Source organism: Telmatherina bonti (assembly GCF_933228915.1).
Source record: "Telmatherina bonti genome assembly, chromosome: 22".
Lineage (NCBI taxonomy): Eukaryota > Metazoa > Chordata > Actinopteri > Atheriniformes > Telmatherinidae > Telmatherina > Telmatherina bonti.
The window spans coordinates 8,815,359-8,824,586 of record NC_136631.1 but is presented as its reverse complement, the minus strand read 5'-3'; positions in this window follow the sequence as shown (position 1 = coordinate 8,824,586).

The window sequence follows — 9,228 nt, the reverse complement described above, 5'->3', positions numbered from 1 at the left end:
GGGTTTGCTTTGATTGTACTTAAGCTGCACCACCTGCCCCTCCCTCTTGGGTGAATATTGTTTTTCCTTTTTGTGTGGGACAATAAAATTAAAACTCCAATTAAATCTGGCACACTTTAATTTATGTTGCGGCCGTCACCCATAGCGAGCCGGGACGTAACATAAGTGGGGGCTCGTCCGGCATCCACCGTATTCGGGGGTACCTGTGCCTGGAGTGGGTTTTCTTATTGTCTGTCATATCTGTGTATCATGGCTACGTCCTTTAGTCTGGAAAGCTTTGTTGCTTCTCCCTCTTGTGAAGCTCTGGACAGCTGCCGGAAATCTGATTTGCTGCTAATTGCTGAGCATTATCAGCTCCAGATACCAAAGCAGGCTAGAAAAAAGGAGTTAAAGGCTAGCTTGGTGGAACAGTTGGTTGCACTGGGAGTGTTTGGTGTGCCAGTTGTGAACGCACTGCCGTGTGAGGGTGCTCCTGAAGGGGGTGACCCAAAAGAGGAAGTGACACTTCCTACGTCTGCTGATGCTGAGGAGGATGATTTTGGTGGAGATCACAGGATTAGAACTCCGGTTACTATCCCTCGTTTTGATCCACTTTCGCCAGGCAGCTCTGATGCCCCTTGTAGGGCCAGACTAAAAGTACCCCTGGCACGGCTTGAGATTGAAGCCCGAGAGAGAGCACAATCTTGGCAGGCTCAACTTGAGTTTGACCTCCGGAAGCTTGAAATAGAAGCTGAAACAACGGTAAAACTGCGCCGATTAGAGCTGGAAGCCCGTGCCAGCACACCGTCAACTCCTGCTGGGCTTTCCACCATACAGCCCTCTGTATCTTCTGCCTTTGATGTGAGTAAATGTATTGCTCTGGTACCTGCGTTTCGGGAGTCTGAGGTTGACTCATATTTTTCTGCGTTTGAGCGTATCACTGGTGCGCTATCCTGGCCACGTGATGCATGGTCTCTGTTGTTACAATGTAAGCTGTCGGGGAAAGCACAGGAGGTAGTAGCAGCGCTTCCTCTAAAGGATAGCTTGGACTATGATAAAGTGAAAGCCACTGTTCTGCAAGCATATGAATTGGTTCCGGAAGCATATAGGCAAAAGTTTCGCCAACAGAAGAAATCTGCTGGACAAACTTACGTGGAATTTGCCAGAGAAAAAAGCCTTCTCTTTGACAAATGGTGTGTAGCATCTAAAAGCACGGAGTACGAGTCATTAAGAGAATTAGTTTTGGTTGAAGAATTTAAGAAATGTATTCCGGAACGTGTGGTCCTGTATCTAAATGAGCAAAAGGTAACAACTCTTTCTTCAGCTGCCTTATTAGCCGATGAGTTTGTACTGACACACAAGACGTTGTTTTCTGTTAATGAGAAAACTCGCAGTAACCCTGTAACACATGTTACCAATGTTAAGCCATCTAGTGGTACTGAAAAAAGGGAATGTTTTTATTGTCATAAACCTGGACATGTCATTGCAGACTGCTTGGCCCTCAAGCGTAAAAACCAAACAAAATCACAACCAACCAAGGGAGTTGGTTTGGTTCAAACTCAGACCCACTGTCATAAAACTGGTTATGGTTGCCCGGAAACTGATTCGTTTGATTCATGTTTTTCACCATTCGTTTTTGAGGGTTATGTGTCTTTGACTGGTAATCCAGATGACCAGAAACCCATACGTATACTAAGGGACACTGGTGGTTCACAGTCTCTTATTCTAGCTAGCGCTTTACCGTTTTCGAACACCTCGTTTTGTGGATATAATTCGGTTTTACAAGGTGTTGAGATGAGTTACGTCCCTAGACCAGTTCACCGTGTATATATTCGGTCTAAGCTTGTTACCGGTTTCTTTCCTCTTGCTGTCTGCCCCAGTTTGCCCATCAAAGGTGTAACGATGTTAATGGGTAATGATGTGGCAGGTGGAATAGTGGTACCAAATTTAGAAGTTGTGGATGAACTTTTAGCAAATATCATTCCAGATCCTTCTCTTCATGACCCCAAACTTTATCCTGCTTGCGTAATCACTCGTGCCCAAGCTAGTAAAAACACTGACGTAGGAATTTCTGATTCTGTCCTGTTTCCCTTCTTAGTAGAAGGCGGATCTCCAACCAATGTTGAAGAGGACACTAGTCCACCGGCAAACGATGCTTCTGAGAGACCTTCCTCTGACCTGTTTGATAATTTTATCGATCCACTGCCGTTAACACATGAGCATTTGTCTCTTTCTCAAAGAGCTGACCCGACACTGCAAAAGTGTTTTGATAATGCACGAAGAACTGAACAACCTGAAAAAGAATCACCATGGTATTTCACTGAGAATGGTGTTCTTTTGTGGAAATGGTCCCCTCCTCATAGTGCCTTGACGGTGTGGAGCGCTGTAAATCAGATTGTGGTGCCAGCTCAATACAGACATAAGGTTTTGTCACTAGCCCACAGAGGCCAATGGGCCGGACATCTTGGAATCACTAAAACTTATCAGCTGTTACTGCAGCATTTCTTTTGGCCAGGAATGAAACATGATGTTTCTAGATTCTGTCGTAGTTGTCATGTCTGTCAGCTTGTGGGTAAACCAAACCAGCCTGTACCCCCTGCACCCTTTTGTCCTATTCCAGTTGTGGAACAGCCTGTTGACTGTGTAGGGCCCCTACCACGAACAAAGGGAGCTTTAGAACGATGGCACCAGACTTTGAAGACCATGCTAAAAAAGTACTGTCTGGAAACCAAGGATAGCTGGGATGAAGGTGTTTCCTTCGCTGTATTCGCTGCTTGCGAGGCGGTACAGGAGTCCCTTGGCTTTAGTCCTGCGGAGCTTGTATTTGGGCACACACCTCGTGGCCCCCTTCGAGCATTAAAAGAACAGTTTTTGCTAACGGAAAGTCCGACATTTGCTGCAAGTAAATATGTCAAGGATTTTCATGAGCGCTTAAGTCGGGCCAATGCCTTGGCCAGGGAACATCTGACTTCATCTCAAACCAAGATGAAACGGATACATGACCAGACTGCTGCTGTCAGAGAGTTTCACATTGGGGATGAAGTTCTAGTGCTTCTACCTGTGGTAGGTTCTGCGTTGTCGGCTAAATATGACGGACCGTTTGATGTTTTAGAGCGCGTTGGTGACTATAACTATGTAATTGGAACACCCCACTGGCAGCGCAAGACATGTGTATGTCATGTAAACATGTTGAAATTATATCACCGGAGACCAGCTCCTGATCAACTGCAAGTTTCAGCTGCTGTAGCGCCGATGCTGGAAACTCCTGATGATGGTGATAGAGACGATGGCCTAAAACTGTCAAACACCTGTTGTTTGACAGCGTGTCTTCCAAATTTGGAGAGGTTACACTCCTTGCCTAGTTTACTGGGTCATTTAGCCGCAGACCAACAAACTGATCTTACCTTTTTGATAAAAGAATACTTGTGTCTTTTTGGAGATGTACCAACGCGTACCACTGTTTTGACACACGATATCGATGTGCAGAACTCCAAGCCCATAAAACAACACCCGTACAGAACAAATCCCTTGAAACGTGCTCTTATGAAACAAGAAACGGGATACTTGATACAGAATGGTTTAGCTAAACCTAGTCATAGTCCGTGGAGTTCTCTATGTTTGGTTGATGAAAAACCTGATGGTACACCACGATTCATCACTGATTACAGAAAAGTAAACTCGGTCACCATCATGGATTCCTTTCCCCTCCCCAGGGTCGAGGATTGTATAGACAACATTGGTGCTGCCACATATGTCAGCAAACTAGACTTACTTAAAGGATATTGGCAGGTTCCTTTAACGGAACGTGCCTCTGATATATCTGCTTTTGTGACTCCTGATGATTTCTTGCAATACACGGGTATGGCCTTTGGGATGTGCAATGCACCTGCAACCTTCCAGAGGTTGGTTAACAAAGTGCTTTCTGGTCTGCCTAACTGCTCAGCATACTTGGATGACCTTGTTGTGTACACTGACACTTGGTCTGCTCATCTATAATCCTTAAGAGATGTGTGTGACCGCTTAGCTCAGGCATCCCTCACTTTGAATCTTGCTAAATGTGAGTTCACCCAAGCCACTGTTACATACCTGGGACGACAAATCGGTCGTGGAAAAGTGCGTCCTCTGGAAAGCAAGATCAACACTATTATACAGTATCCAGCTCCTACAACCAGACGTGAGCTCCGACGATTTTTGGGCATGGTTGGATACTACCGTAACTTTTGCCGCAACTTTTCATCTGTTGTGAAGCCCCTCACTGATCTTCTTAGCCCAAGAAATGCTTTTCAGTGGAGTGAAAAATGCCAGCAAGCATTTGCTGTCACCAAAGCACTTTTGTGTCATGCGCCTGTACTGGCGGCTCCAGACCTATCCCGTCCTTTTACTCTTGAAATCGATGCAAGCGCTGTGGGAGCTGGGGCGGTTTTATTGCAAGAAAACGCTCAAGGTGTGCAACATCCTGTCTGTTACTTCTCAAGGAAGTTTAACAGACATCAACTCAAATACTCAACCATTGAACAGGAAACCTTAGCCTTACTGCTGGCTTTGCAGCACTTTGAAGTGTACTTCGGGTCAAGCCCTTCGCCAATTGTTGTATACACTAATCACAATCCTATTGTTTTCTTATCCCGGATGTATAAGCGTAACCAGCGTCTTATGCGGTGGGCTTTGTTAATACAAAACTACCATCTCGACATTCGACACAAAAAAGGTTCAGAAAATGTCTTCGCCGATGCCCTGTCCAGGTCATGAGTATTGTTTCTTTTTCTTGTGAACATTTGTATATTTACAAAACGATGTTTTGTAAATATACTATAACTTTTTTTGACACATACTATATTATGTCGTAACACATACTATCACATTTTTTGACACATACTATCTTATGTCGTAACACATACTATACAATGACATTTTTTGACACATACTATACAATGTGGTGACACATACCATGCTCTGACATTTGATATGCTATGTCGTGACACATATTTTGCTAAGTCGTAACACATACTATACTATGACATTTTTCGACACATTCTATACTATGTCGTGACACATAATATACACTATTCACAAAAAGTTAGGGATATTCGGCTTTTGGGTGAAATTTCACAACAAGCCTAAAATGCATTCAAACCTGTACAGGTGAACTTAATGTGATCTTCTCTAAGCTTTTAAATGCACATGTCCAACTGTTAAATGTTTCAATAAATTTTGCACAAGTTGCTGTTCTCTAACAAGGAGCTTAACGGTAAAAATCACGGCAGGTGTGTGATCCTTGAATTGACCAATAAATGTCCTGGTTCAATTAGAGCTGGTGTTTAAACAGTTGTCCTCATCATGCTGTTCACATTTTGACATCATGAGACCAAGACGACACCTAACAATGGAACAACAGTCCCTTGCCATTGCGATGCTTCAAACAGGACGTTCTCAGACAGAAGTGGCCACTGAGCTTGGAGTGTCACAGAGTGTCATCAGCAGGTTGCAACAGAGATATGGAGAGACTGGAAGAGTCACAGAAAGGCCTAGAAGTGGACGTCCTTTGGCCACATCCCGTGCTGATGACCACTACATTGTGAACACTGCCCTGAGAAACCGGATGATGATGCCACTCAACTCCAGGCACGTTTAAGAGAGGTGAGAGGCACCCAAGTGTCACGTCAGACCATTCGAAACCGTTTAAATCAGCGTGGTCTGCGTGCTAGACGACCTGCACGGGTACCTGACCACACCACCAGGCACAGGCATCATCGTCTTGCATGGGCCTGGGAGCATTTACGCTGGATGAGGAACCAGTGGGCCTCAGTGCTGTTCTCTGATGAAAGTCGATTCACACTGAGCAGAAATGATGGCCGGCAACGATGTTGGAGACGTCAGGGAGAGCGCTATGCATCAGTCACTGTTGTCACCAGGCGAGCTTTTGGTGGCGGCGGTGTTACAGTGTGGGCAGGGGTGTCCACTTGGTACAGAACTGCCCTACACTTTGTGAATGGTACAGTGACAAGCCCATACTACCTGAATAACATCATTAATCCAGTGATTGTGCCCCTACATGAACAGCACAGGCCTAATTTCATCTTCATGGACTTCTTGTGTTGAATGAATTTTTTGAGATGAGGAAATCAGTAGTGCATCCTTCTACTTAAATGTCTTACTTTTATGATATTATATCACTGTAGCATGAACATATTGCATTTTCCATAAATTTCACCTGAAAGCCAAATATCCCTAACTTTTTGTGAGTAGTGTATGTTGTGACATATACTGTACTAAGCTATGATATTTGTCGACACATTCTATACTATGTTGTGACACATACTATATGACATTTTTTGACACAATATGCTATGTGGTGACACATAATATAGAATGATATTCTTGACCATGTTATGTTATGCCGTGACAAATACTATACTATGTGGTGACACATACTATACTATGACATTTTTGACGCATACTATGCTGTGTCGTGACACATACTGATATGTCGTAACACATACTATACTATGACATTTTTCTCTACATCCTATACTATGTCGTGAGACATACTATACTGTGACATTTTTTGACACATCATATTCTATGTCGTGACACATAGTATACTATAACTTCTTTTGACACATACTATCATATGTGCTGACACTATACTATGACATTTTTGACACATACTACACTATGTCGCGACACATATTATACTATCACATTTTTTACACATACCATACTATGTTGTAACACTTGATATACAATGACATTTCTTGACAAATACTATACAATGTGGTGACACATACCATGCTCTGACATTTGATATGCTATGTCGTGACACATAATATAAAACGTTGTGACACATACTGTACTAAGCTATGATATTTTTCGACACATTCTATACTATGTTGTGACACATACTTTACTATCCCATTTTTTTGACACAAACTATTTTATGTGGTGACAGATAGAATACTATGACATTTTTGACACATTCTACACTATGTTGTGACAAATACTATACTGTGACATTTTTTGACACATACTATGCAATGTCGTGACACATACTATGCTATGTCGTAACACATACTATACATTACATTTTTTAACACATTCTATACTATGTCGTGACACATACTATACAATGACATTCTCGACACATACTATGCTGTCGTAAAAGATACTAAAACATTTTTGGACACATTCTACAGTATTCGGTGACAAATACCATACTTTGAAATTTTTGACACATACTATACTGTCGTAACACATACTATACTATAACATTTTTTAACACATACTATGCTGTGTCGTGACAAATACTATGCTATGTTGTAACACATTCTATATTATAACATTTTTCTCCACATACTATACTAGGTTGTGACGCATAATATATGTTGTGACACACATTGTACTAAGCTATGATATTTTTCGACACATTTTATACTATGTTGTGACACATACTTTACTATCCCATTTTTTGACACAAACTATTTTATGTGGTGACACATACCATACTATGACATTGTTGACACATTCTATACTATGTTGTGACACATACTATCACATTTTGCGACACAATATGCTATGTTGTGACACTTGCTATACAATGACATTTTTTGACACATACTATACAATGTGGTGACACATACCATGCTCTGACATTTGATATGCAATGTTGTGACACATATTTTGCTATGTCGTAACACATACTATACTATGATATTTTTCGACATATTCTATACTATGTTGTGACACATACTTTACTATCCCATTTTTTGACACAAACTATTTTATGTGGTGACACATACCATACTATGACATTGTTGACACATTCTATACTATGTTGTGACACATACTATGACATTTTGCAACACAATATGCTATGTTGGAACAGCATTCTTGAATTTCAACGCTGCTTCTTGGAACTAAGGTCAGACTGAATGTCAGTATGAACACGTCCAGCATCTTTATAAGCACTGTTTGATTTTTCTCATGAATGTCCAGGGACACTGGGACTCTTCCTGCCCTTTATGTTCCTTCATTTCCAGCTCTGCCGTAATCCTGCAGAAGTCCAGGGTCCTGCTGAACCGTCACACTGCTGCCACATCTGAGACGCAAACGGTAATTTCTGTTTTAGTCTTTGTTAGTTTTAGTTGGATGAATTCTGTTAGAAATAAGCATTTTTAACCTTTGTAGAAGTGTGTATAGGAGGAAATGGTGTGTTTAAAATACGTGCTATTTGAAAAGAAAGACATGTAGCAGCTGTTGTATGATATCACATTATGCTAGCTGCAAAACATTTTTTTTCTGTCCGAATCGCCAACAGAATGAGTGACCTTTGCAGTGTGTTATATAGTGTAGTGAATGAGAGGTTATGGAATAGGGTGGATATTCAGACTACTTATTTCTGTTGCCAAGCATTTAAACAGTCGTAGCCATTAAAATCGCAGACGAGGAGACGTGTGGATTTATTTGTTGCTGTGCTGTTGCAGTTCTACTCCATCGTCTCTAATCATCTCAACTGTTTTGTCCCAACCTGCAAGAACACAGACAATTGCAGCCATTTTATAGTAATTTATTCATTTTGGCTAATGTCTTCTGAAGGGCAATGTACAGCTTTCACCAGAGCCATTGTACAATACTTTATAATTACAACATTTACAGGTGCGGCTGGTCTTTTTCCATCAAACAACAGATATGAGCTGTGAAGAGAAACGGAGTCAATGTGGTTCAACACAGGCACTGGAGACAAAGCAAAACAGTTTTCATTCACAAATAATCAACTTGCCCATTCTTTGCTCACAGGAATGCACTTTTCTTTACCACTGAGCATCATGATACAGCTCGTCTCTTTACAGCAGATGGACTAAATGGTTCGCCAAATACAGCCAAGCAAAAGCATAAAAAATACCCACTTTCATCTCCATATCAACATTTGATAGATTTTTAAGAAAAGTGGACTTTAAACACAGACGTATGTCAACACAATGTGCTTGATGAGAGTCGGACTGGTCGGGGTTTCATTCGCATGATGCAAAAGCAGTTTTTTTTCCCCCCACACATTTGTATTCCACAGATACCACCCACCCTGTAATAGAAAAGATAAAATATGCTCATTTGAGACAGTAGAGCACGATGAGATAGATAACCAAGTGTAATTTGGGAATATCAACTATTTGTAAATCCAGGCAAAATGGCGAAAAAAAGAATAAAAAGTAAAGGTCATGGTGTCGTTTATTAGCCAAAAAATAAAGAAAAACA